General features: G+C 47.3%; 1 protein-coding gene across 1 annotated transcript in view; it reads right to left on the bottom strand.

Moving 5' to 3' along the window:
* The window catches only part of LOC8042779 (alpha-1,3-mannosyl-glycoprotein 4-beta-N-acetylglucosaminyltransferase B), a 129,153-nt gene that overhangs the window by 94,324 nt on the left and 18,847 nt on the right, over positions 1-15,982 (bottom strand). The window lies entirely within an intron of this gene.

Here is a 15,982-nt window from a genome sequence, read left to right as displayed (position 1 = left end):
CACTAAAGAATGCCCACGTAGAGCAGACTTGACACGAATACTGGGTAATACTCTAGTTACGCGGGTACCCTTAATTAACGGCAGTTAAGTCCGACGGAGGTTCGACTTAACTGCGATTAAGGGCGTCCGACGGGCATCCTAAACCTCAATTTACAATGCCCCTTTTTTATTTTTATTTTTATTTATAGCATTTCGGTTTTGTTCCTACCGCCTAACAGTGAGTTCACCACCAGGGCGTCGACGTATCGCCCGAGAGATATACCAATATATATTTGAATATCACAGAGACAACCAAGCTTGATAAGGCTGAATGTTTGTCAACACGAACACACTTTTCACGATATTGGGGCTTAAATAGAGGCCACACAAAGTATTACATTTATAAACCATGATTCTTGGTAAAGAACTATCTTTTCTAAGAGGACGCAAAAACTTTAAAATAATAAAAGTTTTTGAGAACATTATCCTTAAACTTGCGACCTTTCCATTTTCACGGTTTTTAAGTGACGACAATGAAGGAGATTATGAGAACAGCTGAAGTAATGTAATGTATTTATGCACAGCTCCTTTTGTGCTTTCCATGGACACAAAAATTATAAATAAAACTCAAACAGGTCGAAAATAGCAGCCTGTCAAAGCTTCTAAAAAAATTTACCTGACATGCTAGAAATATTTTAATACATTAGGACCAGTTCATGGTGGCCACAGAGTTACAGGCAGAAATAAAAATAACGTAGAGAAAAAAAAAACACAGGAGAAGAGCGAGTCAAACATGAGGCCGCTTCTGCGATCCATAAAAACTCGAGGACAAAAACATTATCCGAACCTATGTTTTCACCGTTCTTCTAGGTAGAAAATTCCCTACTGCATACTTTTTTTTTTTTTTGCGTAAACTCAAAAAAAATTTTTTTTTTATATTTCCACGTTTTGAGATGAATTCACCCATATATATGCTATATTATATATGGTTAGCAGTTTCTGCCAACTATACCCTAGTTATCCAGGAGATAGACTACTACAATCTATGGGCTCTAAGCATCCCAAAAAGAAACCAAACATTACACAGGTAGAAGTTTGGGCTAGTTGGTATTTCATGATCGAAAATAGCGCAAGGACAAGAACAAGAAGGTTGATGTTAGCACGAAAAAACTTCAGTCGTAAGTCAGCGCCTTCTCCGTATCCATTCTTGTCCTTGTCCTTGCGCCGTTTTAATTTTTAACCAAACGTTACATTCATGCGAGGCCGATTTCTCTACTAAAATCGGTACCAAAGTATCGATTACCTCGGAACTATCGCGCAATCAGAAAGCGTCGTCGCAAGAGGAAGGGAGAGGCCCTGCCATTTTTCGTTCGATGGCCCCACCTAGTGTCGATCTTTCGATACTAATTGCAGTAGGAAAATCGGCCATGCACAAGTCTTTTTCCTTTTTTTTTTATTTTTAGAGTTTGTTTATAATAGATAGATAAGATAGATAGATAGATAGATAGATAAGATAGATAGATAGATAAGATAGATAGATAGATAGATAAGATAGATAGATAGATAAGATAGATAGATAGATAAGATAGATAGATAGATAAGATAGATAGATAAGATAGATAGATAAGATAGATAGATAAGATAGATAGATAAGATAGATAGATAAGATAGATAGATAAGATAGATAGATAAATAAGATAGATAGATAAATAAGATAGATAGATAGATAGATAAGATAGATAAGATAGATAAGATAGATAGATAGATAGATAGATAGATAGATAGATAGATAGATAGATATAGATAGATAGATAGATAGATAGATAGATTTAGGACCATAAATAGAATACCGCAGAAAGTGGCATAGGGCCCCTTTAACCGCAGTAAAGTTTGGCCTCAGTCACGCTTAACTGCGTGCCCGTGTAATACGCGGGATTAGCGGTCGGCTGGAACTCGGTTTCTGTCAATCAGGGCATGAGCCCCAGCGGAACGCTGAAGTAGCGTTCGTGCCCAATGCGTGCCACTCCGCGTTTGTCCTCGGTGGGTGACGTATCGAAATTCGGCAAGTCTGGACATCTATTGTCCGCGGTGAGCTCTCGCCCTACCTTCGCTTCTCTCATAGAACTAACGTCAGGCCTAGCAACCGCCTAGCAACGGGAAACGCCGGGAAAATGGCGCCGGTCTGTCCACCTTTGCCGATCCCAGGCCAAGCATGCAGGGCCGCATGGCATCATGCGTACACACCCTTACTTTTAGGTTTCTTGGCGAGAAAATGGTCCGTTGTTGAGCGGTTGGATGTTCCAATCACAGCCGTCACGGTCTTCGTTTCTTCTTACGATTCTAACAAAAAAAAAAAAAAGGAAAATGTCCCAAAATATGGTTGCATAAAATGGAACGCTCCCGTCTTTGTGAGGTAAGAATGCTTGTTTCATTAACACGGAAGCTTGGGCGAGTTGGTGATTCATCTTGAGGTTACATGTAGCGTACAAGACAGGACAAAACGAGAGACACAGAAAGAGACACACACAAGTGCTGACTTGCAACTCCTTTGTATTTTTCTTCTAGTAGAAGAATACAAAGGAGTTGTAAGTCAGCGCTAGTGTATAGAAGAAAAATACAAAAGAGTTGTAAGTCAGCGCTTGTGTTTGTCCCTATCTGTGTCTTGTTATGTACTTGTCTTGTGCGCTGTAAACTCAAGAAGCTTGTTTAATCTTGGAACTTTTTTATAAAATGAGTGAATAAAATAAACTAAAATAAAATAAAAAATGAATAAAAAATAAAATAAAATGAAATGAATAAACTAAAACTAGTTGCTACACAAAGCTTGCACGTAATGTGTAATGTGAATAATTGCAGCACAAGAGAGGAACGTCCCATCTGTGAAGCGTTTTCCCCTGTGTTATTTTTGTATGAAAAAGTACATTGTGAAATGTATCGGTATGCCATTTTTTCTTTTACCACTCCTGTAACCACCCTGAAAAAAGGGTGAACGGTATTAATAAATAAATAGAAAAATAGTTTTGTTGTCTTTCTATTTTTTATTAATTATCACGAAATGACACGACGATGGATGCTGGGATCTCAGCACCGTTAGGAACGGCCAATCAATCGACTTAAACCTATTAAAGCGAGTAAGCTTTCCATTCACGAAGAGCCGCCTGACGCTGAGTCGATCGATGTTTATTTTGTAGCCTTCCCTTCCGAAATAGACGGCTCTAACGTTACGACAAACGTATAATGCCGGTGCCGTTTTTAATGCCAGTAAACTCGCACAACCTTAATTTATTTTGTTTCTTCCTTCGTAACCTTCCGGCTTCCTAGATGTTCGGAGAACAAGATCACAGTTTCACTGCTGAGAGAGTTCGGTGGAGGCACGCGGTATGCATACACGGCGTGGCCATCCCATGTCAGGAGTAGCGATCGCTTCGATCAAGTCATCTCGTTCGACACGCTGTGACGCACAGTCAAGAGGAAATGCAATTAGGCAATTAGGAAGGAACGAAATTCAGGGAAACTCTCGAATGAAGGGCTTCAGCTCCCTTTACAATCTAACAAGTTATTTTGTTCGAAACACGGGCAACGATGGCGTTCTCGTATGCGTTCGCTTATCAGAACATTCTACGGAAAGCCTCTCAGCTGGGGATTAGAAGTTGTTATCGTCGCGCACTGCTAAAATATCTAGAGGTGTCAACTGGAAGAACCGAGAATTGAGACATTTCCGCGAGCGTAATTCGCCCGACGCGCCGATCGTCCGCGGAGCGTATGAACGGGCTGGTGACGCGGCACGAACGGAAGGTGAATAGACGGAAGGTGAATAGACAAGGTAACCGGAAACCAACTCGATATGGCTCTCCTGAATAAACACGACAGAGCCAAAATACTGCTAGCAGATGACATAAAACACAATCAAACAATCGTACGTTGGAGCAAACCGAGAGTTAAGCATACGGCATAGCAGTGGCATAGCCAGAAAATACATTCGGGGGGTTGTTTCAGGGTGTTGCTGCAGTCTCTCTCCTTCTCACCCCACACCAACGTTACTAAAATACTCAGTTGGGAAACTGCCATAGAGACAGCTTCGAAAAAGTGGCCCCAATCTGTCTCCGAACACCGAGCTAATGAAGAACACAACGCCACCATTTATCCCGCAGCGGCCACTCGAGGAACTGCACATGACTTCTATTTTGGCTTTAAGAACAGGTACAGCGGAAGAAGTTACAGGGGTGCCACCCCCGTCTCCCCGGCGGACGCGCCGCGTCGAACTATTCAAGTTAAAATGCACCTAGGTCGGGACGCGCTACCTGAAAGCCCCGCTGAGGCACGGTTGTATAAAAACAATATTAATTGTGCCGCAACACCCTGCGAACTAAAGATTTTAAAAACATAACGCGCCCCTCTTTTTGTACTAAACTCCAATCAATTTCATACAAAAAGAGTCTTTTCCGTTTGTTTTTACGCAAAAACAGGCTTTCGAAAAGCTCAAGGTGACCACAGTACAGACAACCGATAAAGAGTGGCGCTGTTGTCGCATTTAGCTCGGTCTCGGTGGACGCCAGCGGCCCAGGTTCCGACGGAGAGTTTCCCAACTGAGTGTTTTAGTAACGTTGCCACACACATACTCACACACACGCACACACACACACACACACAAACACAAATACACGCACGCACACAAGCACACGCATATATACATATATATATACATATATAAGTAAAATTTCGAGGGGTGTTCTGACACCTGAACACCTGAACACCCCCCCCCCCCCCCCCTCCTACTGGCTACGCGCCTGCGGCATAGGTCCCCGGCGTCGGTTAGGCTCGAAGATGGCGAAATGGGCGTGGCCATGGCGTTCGCGTGGCGTGTCAGTGACGTAGATGACGAGCTGTCAACGAGACCACGCCAGCTGACCAGACTGTCCTTTACATATGGCTCTGCCCTTTCTCGTCCGACGGCGCCATATGGTGCCGATCTTTCGATACTGATTAGTAGTGAAATAGTGACGTAGGGAAGAAAAAAAAAACAAATCCGGTTGTACGCGGAGCATTACTAATTTCCCCTTTTACGTAGAGAATCAAGGCATTATGTAGGCGCCTTCGATATTAGATACGTGTATCGTATCGGGACGTATTCACGCTTCAAACGCCAAAGGCGTCGCTTCTTCCTCCTTCGACAATGTTGTGAGGTCTACTTTGCGCGGCGTATAAACAATGCGCACAAACTTTTTTTTTGGGGGGAAAGGAGAAGAAAGGGAATAAACGGTATACGTCGTATAATCTGTTTTTGTTTGAGCAATCGCTTTCAAAGAAAACAAAAGGCTCGTTGTGTCTCCTTCCCGGTCTCCCTACATAAAAGCGCACACAAAACCACGATAAACCACTATTAAAAATTAAAAAGAACTAATATATACAACAACAAAAATTACGAAAGAAACTAATGCTTATGTACTTTTATTTGTTGCTAACGCGAGGAAACTGCGTGACCCAACTACGCAGTTTCCCCGCTAGGACCGCAATTCATTCGATCGAACAGCTTAGTGACGCAGTGGATATCGTCAACGAACATGTCCAAGAAAGTGGACATTCCGCCATTCACGCACCGGACGAGGGGCTCGAAAAAGCGACGTTGGTCAGAGAGAAAGAGAGAGAGGAAAACGCGCTCCGTGTTGTTGGGAACAGGATCTGGGGGGGAAAAGGAGACTTCTGCGAACGACATATATGCCGACCGCTCATTTCGCAAATAAAATCCTTCACGTAAACAAGAAGGGGGCAAGCAGGGGTGCCGATGAAAAACTGGATTACCAGAACAGGTTTCTCTCTGTATCATGCCCGTTCCGGCGGCACTTCTAGTGTTTTTTTGTTTTGTCTTCTTTTATGCAGGCAGCCGAAATGAACAAAGTGGAGCGAAGACGTATATAAGAGGAAGTAAAGTCGTGGTCACAACGCTCATGCGTCATAAAAAAGACAGTCTGCAAACGCAAGTCAGCGCAATAGCCGTGATTTGAACGCCGCGTAGCCCCAAGTTAATTGTCTTCTCGAACTCATTGCCACGCGGCATTCAAAGCACTGATCTCGCGGTGACTCGCGTTCCAATCTGTATGCAGGCTCTCGTTTGTATGATCTGTATTATGCCCGTGTTCCACTAGAGCGACAAACAGAAACAACCGACAGCGACAAGCATCAAACCAGATTCTTTCGCGATTTGACAGGCTTCGTAGAATAAAGGACGCCATACTCGAACACGAGCATCATGCACGCGAGGGTATCTTTGGCAGGCTCGCAATAACTCGTGCCATAGCCTCCTCTATCCTCACAAAGCCTGGCAGTTCGACGACAGAGCCATAGAGTGCCCGATCGCAGATTTGGAGCGCCAGGGTCTGGTATGCAGAAAGAATTTCTCGGGGAAGCTGGTATTCAGTGCCCAGCTTTTGGAGTGACGAGGACCCGAAACATGGTTTTCAAACTTGACGAGAAAAGAAGCGGTAGTGCGAGGAACGCGAGGAGCACGAGCGGACAGTGCATGGTTGGGGAGAAGTGTGTTTCGCCGTCTCGCCGCAGCGGGGCGCCCGTTACATGACTCTCTCCTCTCGTCCGTTGTGCCACTTTCGGCGGTCGCGTCCCACGCACATGCCTTGTTGGCTGAGGTAAACAACTTTGCGGAAGTAATTTTTGTTTTGTTTTTCTCAAACAAACCATTAAAACTAGCCACTACAGATTTTTTTACTACTCGCTTACAAAACTCTCCTTCGGTCAATTTCAGGATACGCGGACATAATTTAGAACCCACAAGCACAGAACGACGAAGAGAGGTAGGGGACGTTCTGCGACCTTTCTTCGTCTTCCGATGTTGATCTAGCATTCATGAAGCGCGAGTGCCGCTCAAAAACGCATCGCTCCCCTCACATGCTGCTCCGCCATAACCCTGCCGAATGATTCCAAAGGTGATTGTTTGAGATTTGCCGAGTACGACAAACTGATGTTCGCTCTCACTCCGGTTTGCAGCCAATGCTAGAATCGCCATTGTTTTTGCGCACGCTGTCAGAAAAACTCCACTGACGCAACTCCAAATGTTCACGGAACCACACCCTTTGACACACGAGCGCATCACCGTGCTGCGCCCTCTTTTTACGCTACAAAACTATACTCTATCGCACCATAAAAAAAAAGGCCTTTTTTTCTAGCTTTTATTGACGGGATATTCTCTAAAGAGGCGAAAAGCGACAGGGGGGTACCCAAAAGAGTCTCGAAGGAAGAGGAGAGTTCCTCCTTCTCTTATCCAACTGCCTGAGACGAAGGTGCTGTGAAACGCAGAACTACATAAAACCGCCATAAAGATCCGTCAAGAAAAAGCGTCACGCTAATTTCGTCGCTAAGTTTAGCAATCAAAATCACACGTGACGTCAATTTCGGCGAAGTGGTTCTGCGAGGTGGTAGTTGGCGCTTGGTACATTTTTTTTTTTTTTTTTCTCCTCGATCTACGACAGCATGATGAAGCTTCTGTTTTACGTCGCTTGGGGTCGCGAGGCTTTTTTTTTTTTTTCCCCGAAGATTTCACCAGGTATTTCTGGTGTCATGGTTCCTTAACCAGGACACCAAAGCTTTAAGAATTTCACCAGATTTCCAAAATCTGTCGAAGAATTTCACCATTAGGCAACACCGTCGTGCGATGAAAATGACACTGTGTAGGTAACCTCTGGCACACACAGGCAAGGTTCTGCTGTACTAACAATGGTGCTCAGTATTCTATATATTTCATCTCAATTGCGCAGGCAAAAAAAGGGCGAATTCTTAATTTTGCTGAAAAAAATTACATGTTATGGCGTCGCCTCCAAAAACACCCTTGCCACAAATCACAAGTTTTTCCAGGTTCTTTGTCAAAGTTAAACGCCAAAAACAACAAGGACCCAAAAAGAGATTGCAGACAGGACGAGGCGTACTTTCAACTAAACTTTACCTTGAAAAAAAAAAAAAAACGCAAACGCGAACACAAGGAAAGGTACGCATGCGCATTGGAAATATCTTACAATCACAGAGCACAGAAATCAAAGGCAGCACGTTTTGCAATGTAACACATTCATTTCTAAGATATGAATATTCCTTATATATCAGGAAAAACGGGGGGGGGGGGGGGGGGGGGGGGGGTGTTGTACTGATACAGACATTGTGCCATGGAATCTTATCTTAAAAGCCTGGAAAGTTTCGCGCGCAACTTTTGTTGCGCCGCTATTCACTATTGTAGTTTCACTAACATATCGGTTACACTCACTTTGATCATAATGTAGAGCCAAGTGGCCAGACGGGTTCGGCATTCCAAAAGTGAGAATATATCTAATTGAAATTAAGAAATATAGTGTGTGAACGGGTTTTTTGTCCTCGCACGCCACGTCGACTTAACCACCATCAATTATAAACAACAAGCGGCGGCTAAGTATATAGGAAATGATTGACTACACGCCATCTAATTATAGCTATATCCCGCACATACCGCGACGGTTTGGTGGAGCATAACCGAAGAGGAGCAGCCAGTCATCGACGGCGGGCGACGACAGCAGCCTCGACACAGCCGAAGAACAGCGAACGATCGTCGCGAGAACGGATCGATGCAAGGTACAAAAGCAGCAGCACGGACAGCGGAGGAAAAGAACGGTGGGTCGCGCTCGGAGACCTGGGCCGCCACGACGGCAGCGCACGACATGGCGTGACAACGCTACGACAAACGGTCAACCGTCGCGTGTCCAGACGAGACAGCGTGTCCCGAAAAATCGAGCGCTGTCTCAAATGAAACGGGAAAACGGGACGCCCGTTTCTGCGAAGTGCATCGTTTCCAAGAGCACATCGGAAAGAAATGAATCTCTCTACATTAACGAACGCCGCACAGAAATGGTGGGACGAAGCGCAATGGACCTTATAGAAAAGCCCGTCGATAAAAGTAATGATGATGATGATTGGAGTTTTAATGGCGCGATGGACACGAGAGCCGGGTCGGCGTTCGGCGAGAGCTCGCGGATCCGATCACACCCTTCGTGCCCGAATGGCGACCACCAATATGTCCCTCGACGGGATTTTGAAGCGGGTTTATCGTGTTGGGTCATAGCTTCCTATATACTGACAAAGCCTGGCAGGTCGCCCGGAGAAGCGGCCGCCGAAATGGAAAAGGTGGAGCGCCAGACGAAACAGATGAGAGGAGAGCCACGTGACTGGCGCCCCGCTGCGGCGAGACGCCGAAACACACTTTATCTGAAAAAGCCGGAAACAGTCTTCCGCCCTCCAGGAACGCTGAAAGAGTTCGCGGCAGAGCAAAACGATATCACCTGAGCTTCCTGGCGTATACCTAAAGCACTGGAAGTCGCAGTTTCGAATAGTAACGATTCGCAACGCTCGGCACTAAAAACAAAAACAAAAGGGCCGCGCCCACGAGACAGTCGCGGAATAGACTACCGAAGCTCTCCACGTAATTTATTCAGTATAGCGATGCGCATAGTTCGATTTTGAGGTCGAAGAAAACGCGGTTCTCTTTTCTCCCGTACACCGGGTATGTGGACACGAAGGTCAATCCTCGACTGCGCGTGCGCACAAACGACCGTGCTTGATGGCCTCGGCGACGTACCGCGGAAGTAGTACCGTCTCCGTTAGTAAACAAGAGACGCGGTCCACTTCCGAGCTTCCGGCATCTCTACACAAACCGGGTCGTCTGCGCTTTGTCGAGTTCGTAGGTGTTACTCAATCATACATAATTAAAAAATCTTATTTGGCGCAAGGGGTGTCTATTGCGCTGTATACGTAAAATTCCTTGACTGTTTTTCAGCAGATGTCAGCATTCGCAAGAAAAGGGAGGGGGGGGGGGGGGGGGTTGCTTTACAAAATATTTTGATCACGACTAACTCCCGACGAATAGGGAGTATTCACAGGCGACCATAGCTATGTGCATGAATGCTGAGCGCGTGCTGATGTCGAGCTTCCACAGTTATTTTTTGCAAGGTGCATTCCACACCATCAAGATTGCCGACTTGATCAACCTATTAATGTAAGCTCATTCTGAGCATACGCTCTATTAGCGGCGAGATGTTTCGGTGGCGCCCTTGTTCGATTACCTTTCGTGACGTAATTAACTTGTGAACAAGAAGTTCGATGGTGTTTGTAATGGGCATGGTGGAAGCCTGAAATCATAGCGCTCTCAAAGCAACACTGCCAACGCCGTCAAAATTGAAGTTCTTACATTCCTCTTATTTCCGCCGATGAGACATCCTTTGCTGACGTCATAGTCAGCATTCGGCCAATTGTGGTGGGGCGACCACAGCGACGCTTTCGCTCGCTCACGTCGCCAATACAGCGCCCTCAAATATGGCGTGCAGTGAACACCCCCTGTACGACGCTATCACCCCATGGCGCCGGTCGGGCAGCGTCAAAAGTGCAACGTCATGGCGTTCGTCATCTTTTTCTACGTGTTCTGCCCAACAAATCAAGAGCTGTGAGTCCCCGATAACGTCCGCCTTGAGTACGTGCGTCGGTGTTTGCATGTCTTACAGCCTTCGACAGCGTTCCTCTTATTTGCAAGTACCAAACTACCGAAAAAACAAGTCTAACTTTTCGCAAAGTAATGGGTTGTGTTCGCGCTACGGAAGAGGCTCGCCAAAACCGAATGCTATGGAAAAGTCTTGTGGTAATTTAGGTAACGACTTTTTCGGTCCAGTTCTCGCTTTGGTTCGGTCAGCGTATCAACTGGGCCTTATTTTGAGTGCCGCAAGGAAATTTTTGAGTGGCCTTGGAACGAAAGGAGAAGAAAAAAGAGAGAAGTCAGAGAAGTGGGTCTGCCTTCCGTTTTCTCATGCCATCTATCACAATTTGAAAGGTTTGGCAGAGTGGTTTGGTGTAGGAGTAGTTTTCAAAAACGACTTTCGTTTGAGTCGGTTGACTTCCTGCTTGGGAGTACATGAAGAGTGTGAAAAAAAGCACAAAGATCCGGCCATATATAGCGTGCAAAAAAGGTGTCTGAAATTCCTATGAAGTGTGGCTTTTTTTATGGTGGGCAAGACAGGCCGTTGTGTTAATGAAAGGCTCTTGGAGTACAAAAGGGCAGTGCTATCAAAGTCGTTCAACTCCGAAATAGTCAAGCATCTACACGAGTGTAACAATTGCATTCCCGAGTGGAAATTGATAGATAGTTTGCAAAGAACTGGATCCGTTTAAACGTGTTATGAAAGAAACAACACCTCGGCTGTTCTTCGCAAACAAGTGCGCACGTTTTTGCTGTTTTAGTTTTCTAGTTTTTGCCCTGTTAATTGTCTGTTGCGGTTGGCTTCGTCGGTTGCATGTGATTAGATATCGGCGACGGGTGGTTCCCCTTCTGCTGATACTAGCGTTTGCCGTTTTTTCACTTCCGTGTCGGCTGAGGATTGCTTGCTATGAAGAGGGGGGGGGGGGGGGGGGGGGGGGGGGGGGAGTTTGTGATTAAAACTTTTTAGCTGTGTCTGATACGGGGTTTCGTGTGTCCTTCGTTTTCCGTGACTCCGGTTTCATTATGTTGCTTAAGTGTGTGAATCGCCCTTTAACGGCGGTACCCGCTGCCTGACGCTGCTGCAAGTTCAGACTCGCCCCAGCATCCGCGCGCTCATTGGCTTCCGCCTCGTGACGTAGCCGCCCTCTCGCTTTTGACCTTCACTACCCTCCTCCTCCCTAAGCGCGCGCTTCCCTTTCCACTGTTTTGTCCTCAGACGTACGCCGTCAGCTTTTGTCTGTCACGTGGGTACTTATGCTAACGCATGAAATGTACGAAAGAAGCAGGATGCGTCGGGGAATCTTTCCCTATTGCAATATAAACCAGAAAATAAGTAAATATTTGCACAGGGGCTATTTAAACGAAAGTCATTTTGGGAGTCGTCTCTCTCACAGTTTTCTCCCGTTGACGTTGAGGGGTGGCGTCGTCGAGACGTGTACGACACTTGGGTGGACAGCTGAACAAGGCTGATGGGCGGCTCAATGGCGGGCTCGGAGACTTAAGTGTCGGGAGCCTGGAGAGTCTTGGTCCTGGGGATGTTGATGTGCCCGGTCACTGGAGTTGTCCTCCGCGCCTTACGAACTCCAGTCGGCTTCAGTCAGCTCGGCGCCTTCACCTCGAAAAGTGGTCGGGACAGTAGTCCGGCCTCTGACGCCTGGTCTTGTCGACGGAGGTCCGCCCAGCTGTTCGCAGCTTGGCTTGGCTTCCCGAGTCCGAGCCGTTCTCGATCCCTTCTGAAAAACCGCGTCTTCCCTCGCGCTGATCTTTTTCTTCCACGCTGTTTCTTCTCTGTCTTCGTGGATCGACCATCACGAGGACTAAGGAAATTAGTTCAACCACCTGGGGACCTTCTTGACGTGCCATCGAAATCTCGGTTACGCGGCATCGAAATCTCCGTCAGACTGTCGGGACTCTGGCCGGGGTATGGCGCCCGGAACGCGTCCTCCTCCGACTGGGATGTTTTCCACCTTACGACGTCATAGACGTGTCATGTAGTCGCCGGCCACGATCCTGGCGGTGTGACAGTGGCGGTCGTGAATGTGACAGACGCCTGTTCCGCTCCGGGTCGTTCTCCAGCTTGACAGTCCACGGAAGCTTCGGCACGCCAGGAGTTGGGACGCCGCGACGACAGCGACACTCGCGCCCTCTCGTGCCTTTATCCAGAACTTCTGCACCCAACCGCCAGGATCGCGACGTCCGACACTATGACGCACCGGCTTTTGTGACGTCACAATATACCTTTCCGAAATTCAGTCTGGCCACTTCGATAACTGTTTTCATACGAGTGTACATCATCGATGAGTGCTGAAGGAAGAATTTGAAGACAGGCGCCGATGCGGAGCCTGGACATTCCAGACTTTAGTCCGCGGTATCGTTGTTCCATGTCCGACCGCCGAGACTTGTAAGCGTCTATGTGCTACGTATTTGAGGATGTCACTCAAATTCCTGGAATGCTCAGCTTCGGCACGCTCCCGGACAACTCGTGACGAAAAAAATGTGGCAAATTTTGTTAAAAGTGGTAGTTTCTTGACGCCGTCGAAACTGAAACAAATAGAGAACACACTGCACGGTGAAGAACGCCGTAACTTTCGCATGCGCCTGCCGTTGGCGAATAGGCGCTAGAGTTTAACCGCCATTAGCCGATAGAACTTTAGACAGATATCTGAGCCACTAAATGGCAATGAATTTGTGAAAGGGTCTATCGTTGTCACTCCGGAACCACATTCGATGAATGGACGGAAGACGACGCCGACCACACCAGTCGGAGACATGATCCAGGAACCGTAGCCTGGGTTCGATCCCACCAACCGGGGTTCGAACTCGCCAACCAAGGTTCGAACCCACAAATCGGGGTTCGAACCCGCCAACTGGGGTTCGAACCCGCCAAACCTGGGATCCGTTTTCCGGCGCTTCGCCTCGGAGTCGTTACCGAGGCGGCTCGTGCGGCTGTAATAAAAAAAAAAGGCTGGCTCGACCGTACGGGCACTTCGGCCTCAAGGAACCACAAAAAAAACGCAACGTTGGAGGACCACAAAGAATGTTCGGTGTCTCGATCGGCCGTGCACGGATGTCAAGCGGCTGCCCTTTACCTGCGGCAAGCGCCGCCGCAGCGTGATTGCTATCAGGAAAGAGCGGGCCAACAAACTCGCACTCGAATATGTCCGCCGCTCACCGCTCCCCAATATAGAAACGCCAGTCATGCTTTTTTTTTTTCTTTTTTTTTTGTCTGATCAGCTTTCATTTTTAAGCTGACAGCGCGGAAACTACGTGCTCGCCGGACCAGAGGCACGTCTTATCCTTCGCCAGGTGATCGCGTTCTCACCCAGGCCGAGAGAGCAGGTCAGGTGATGAAAGGGAGGCGAATCATTCGTCCGGCAAGCACGTAGCTCCTCCTACAGCGCGTTCAACTTATGGGTGCATGAAGAACGCCAACATTTTTGCGTCTCCCCCCTTCCCCCCCCCCCCCCTTTTTTTTTTCTTCCTTTATTTCCTTTTTTTTTTTCCCGTTTGTGACTGTGTTCTATCTCTCGGAAGGACAACTTGGCTCGGAGCTATCGAGAGTATGGAAGCTAAGTCCGACGCTTTTTAGTACACGGTGCACTGCATTACCAAACGACCAGGCTTGAGATAGCGCATCGTTTTTTCTTTCGTTTTTTTCTCTCTTTGAAACATTTTTTCTTTCTTGCTTTAAAAAAAAAAGTGCGCGAAACAACTAAATAAGTTCGGAAAGCCCGTTGACCTCGTTTTTATCGCACGCAGGTATCATTCCGACGTAACATCCTCATCGTGATCCCTCGCTGGGAAATTTCTGTCTTCATTGTTTCCTCACTTTTTATTCGTGCTTTTTTTTTTTTTTTGCGTTTTGTTTCCTGGAAACGCCGTACGTTTCGCTTTCCAGACATCGCTACACGACACCCCATCGCTACACGACACCCCAGAAGGAAAAGAAAAAAAAGATCGTAGAGGTCGTGTGCACGTCATATCCCCATAAAAATGGCATTGGAGGTGCGATAGCACTAAAGCACAGTTCCTACGCTACAACGTAGCCCGCGTTCCTACGCCATGAGAGGGGACGGGGAGGGGGGCTAAAGGTAAGTTTTAGCGCACCATTACCCACCTCCTCTGGCTCGTGTGGTGCAGCGCCATTGGTCGCACGCGCTGTGACGTCACTCCAATAGTAGTGCTCTGTTGCCAGCACTCTCTCCCACGGCCTTGATACGGTGCGATCATCAACACTAGCAAGCGAGGTCGGTGCAGGGTTCGCATATGAAGGCCCGTTCACACACCTGCGACTCCTCTTAGAGCCGAGTGCCTTAAAACATCTTAAAATCCCTTAGGACGAGAGAACAAGCTGACACGCTGGCGCCATCTATGCGGTGACCCTGGAACTGCATTTCACTCGAGCGAAGGTTTGGCGGTGTTTGCGAGGTCAAATGTACGTACTACTTATAAGAAATGTTCGTTTCTAACATTGACAAAAGTTTTTCCAGGCAAAGAAGAAAGAACGTTAAAAAGAGATAAAATACATGGGACTGCCAAGTGTTCCGCTGCTACCCGATAGGTGGCGCCAGTGAGCTCTTTCGTCGTAAGAGATTTCAAGAGGTTTTAAGGCACTCGGTCCTAAGAAGTCGCAAGAGTGTGAACGGGCCCTTACAGCTTCAAATACCTCGGTGAAGCGACGTTATACCTCGATGTAACCGAGGAAACCAGTTTCGTCCGTTCGAGCTTATTTCAGTCACAACTGTACACAAACTAAAGGAAATAAGAAAGAAAAACACGTGGCAAGCACCTTTCGATTGCGACTCTACGCGACCGACATGGGTGGACAGCGAAGAAATCAGCGTGACCTGTGTTCGTACAAAAACCGCCGCCGCCGCCACAAGGCTGGCAAAGCCGTGCACGCCGAATCTAAGGCCTCGTATCAATTTCCTCGCGTCAGGTTGATTCGAGATTACCTATACACAACTGGAAACAAAAATATGCAGCGTCCAGCACTAAGCTGACAGTGCGGTGTAAACTAGGCGTTCGCCGGACCAATCAGGCGCCTCCTTACATCACCTGACCCCGACGCTTTCTGCCTCTGCGCGTGGGTATGGGAGGAACGCGATCAGGTGGCGAAAGACAGCCGTACGACCATACAGGGATGTCGCGAACCTGCCGAAGTTCGAGTTCAATCAGATTCGACTTAACGCGAAGTTCAACGAAAGGTTGGGAAAAGGTTCGACAAAGAGTTCCACGAAAAGGTCCATAAAAGGTTCGACAAAAGGGTCGACAAAAGGTTCGACAAAGAGTTCCACAAAGGGTCGACAAAAAGTTCGACAAGAGGTTCGACAAAAGGTTCGACAAAAGGTTCGACGAAAGGTTCGACAAGAAAGTTCGATAAAGAGTTCCACGAAAAGGTCGACAGACGGTTCGACAAAAGGTTCGACGAGAGGTTCGACTCATGTAGTGGACCCGAGGGCTGCGTCAGCGCTCGGCGGAGACTCGGATCCAATCACATGCTTCGTACCC

This window comes from Ixodes scapularis, unplaced genomic scaffold (assembly GCF_016920785.2).
Source record: "Ixodes scapularis isolate PalLabHiFi unplaced genomic scaffold, ASM1692078v2 PGA_scaffold13__105_contigs__length_92229423, whole genome shotgun sequence".
NCBI classification, from domain to species: domain Eukaryota; kingdom Metazoa; phylum Arthropoda; class Arachnida; order Ixodida; family Ixodidae; genus Ixodes; species Ixodes scapularis.
Note: the sequence above shows the minus strand (reverse complement) of the source record. Positions and strands in the feature narration are given on the sequence as shown.